The 2,158-nt window shown below is 44.6% G+C and overlaps 1 long non-coding RNA gene across 1 annotated transcript; it reads right to left on the minus strand.

Moving 5' to 3' along the window:
* Nucleotides 1-517: 517 nt before the first annotated feature.
* On the minus strand, nucleotides 518-1,587 carry LOC119920912. The gene is made up of 3 exons (XR_005448439.1): nucleotides 1,467-1,587; nucleotides 947-1,003; nucleotides 518-653 (listed from the first exon to the last, which is right to left on the minus strand). It is a non-coding gene; the product is annotated as an uncharacterized LOC119920912 (long non-coding RNA).
* Between the last annotated feature and the right edge of the window lie 571 nt (nucleotides 1,588-2,158).

Consider the following 2,158-nt stretch of genomic DNA (forward strand, 5'->3'; position numbering starts at 1 on the left):
TTGATTCACATGGAAAATGAGCCTACAGGGTCAAATTGCAGCAGCTCTAACCCCTCTGAAAACTAGAAGGCTCACAAGAGACACATCCCAAATTGTCTGAGGATAACCTCTTGGTCCAGAAGTGCAGCCATAAAGACCAACTGGGGATTTCTTGGACGGTTGGACCATGTTTTGCCGGAGATTCTCCAAGAAGAGAATCTCCCATTTTGCCCAGCAGAGTTTCTCTGGGGATTCCCCCCTCCCAACCACCCACCACAAAGACCAGAATAGCCAGGATGGGAGATGATGGGTCAAACAGGAGATTTTTGACATGAAGTTACTTTCTTCATCCTCACCCCTGGGCCTTCAAGACCCAAGGCAGGAGATCATCAAAGTCTTACATGAACTGTCTTACAGGAACCTACGTTTTTCAACAATTTGGCATGGTGCAAAATCCCTCCTCCTCCCCCCGAAATTTTCTTTAATCTGCCCCCCACCCCCAAAATACCGGACCAGAAGGCTCGAGACTGAGCCTTGGATCCAGCACCGTTTCCTCTTAAGTAGTAGCTGGATTTTTTCCCTCCAAACCCAACAGTCATCTGATTGTCCTTCATCCTCTATTCCTCTAGAGTTGAACATCCTATGGAGCCTTTCTTGAGTGGCGCTGGCTGGCCCTGCAGGAAGGAAGAAATACAGTTCCATTCTTGTTCGTGTATCTCCACGAAAGTCTAGTACATACATCAAGGAGTTACAGTCAGCTTCATTTTGATAACCCATTTTCCTTTGTAAAGCTTGGTTAATGTTTGGGCAGCGAGGAGAGCAACCACATTTGGTTCCTGCCCCAATATTTCACCGAACACACCAAACAGGAAAGAGAAAAATCAACAGGAAGAAACAGAATCCCAACTGTTGATCCGTATATCGCTCGCTTTCACGATGACCCAGATACTCTGCCAGGGCTGCTTACCTCTTTCTTTCTCCACTATTTCCACACTAAACAAGTGCAGCTCTTGGGAGGCAGGATCTAGAGAAGAGGCAGGAAAGTGACTAGGTGAAAATCTGGTCTCAGAGGAGGCTACAAAACACCAGGCTCAATCCAGGAATGGATGATGGCCAAGTCATTGATTCCGGAGCACAAAGTAAACTAATCAATTGATCCCAACTAAAAACCACCTCATTTGCGCTCTAGGACACGCTGACGGGGAGATTCCCTAGACATGAAATGTAGCCCACCTCCACTGGAAGCCAAGAGAAATGTTGACTGGACACTCTAACCTTCTGACATAGGTCTGAATGATATTTCAACTGTAGCAAAACATTGAAACAAATGTTTGGTGATTTGAAAGAATGCTAAGGCATATCTTAATAGAAATTTTTTTACGCATCGTCGAGCACCCAGGGAGTGATTGGGTCTCAAAAGCATCCTTAACTAGCATTCCAAAGAACCACAAATCTGACCCTCTCCCATTTGCCTTCCAATTTCTTACCTGCTTAAGCAGCACAGAGTGGTTCGATGACTTTGTCTCAGGTGGAGATGGCAGAGCAGGCAGAGTGGAAGGATAAGAGTGAAAACTCTTTCAGGGATTCTTAGGGGGAATTAGCATGAAGCTCTTCACCCCTTTTCTACCTCTAATCTCTCTCTCGCTCTCTCTTTCCCCAACAACCCAAGCCCTAAAGACCTGGGCTGGGGACTTAGGAGATGCAGAGTTAGATTTTTGCATGGAGCAAGTTAGACTATTTATGAAGCTATTCTCTCTTTTCTCCACTCCAGTTAGGCTATCTCCACTATCAAGTGAAAGGCCTTGAAGACCTAAGGTGGAGAAATAAATAGCTGACTTACTGACATAAAGCACATGCTTCCTTTTTCAACTCAACTCTAAATTACAGGGCCTTGAAGTCCTGAGGTGATGTACTAAGCAGGAGGTTTGTTCGCATGAAGCAAGTTTTACCATTTTCTTTCATCCCAGATATTTTCTTGTCTCTCCTAACAAAAAGGCCTTGGAAGGCAAAGCCTTTGGTGGCAAAATAAAGGGGGAGACTGTACAGGAAGAAAATTTCTCCTTTTCACCCCAAGTATATTACATTTTCTCTATCAAAAAGCACAAGGCCTTTAAGGATGAGCTTAAAAGAAAGGAGGAAATTTGCATGTGGGTCATGTCTCCTTTAACTCCTTAAATAT

The sequence above is a fragment of the Tachyglossus aculeatus genome (genome assembly GCF_015852505.1).
Source record: "Tachyglossus aculeatus isolate mTacAcu1 chromosome 12 unlocalized genomic scaffold, mTacAcu1.pri SUPER_6_unloc_1, whole genome shotgun sequence".
In the NCBI taxonomy this organism is placed as follows: Eukaryota; Metazoa; Chordata; class Mammalia; order Monotremata; family Tachyglossidae; genus Tachyglossus; species Tachyglossus aculeatus.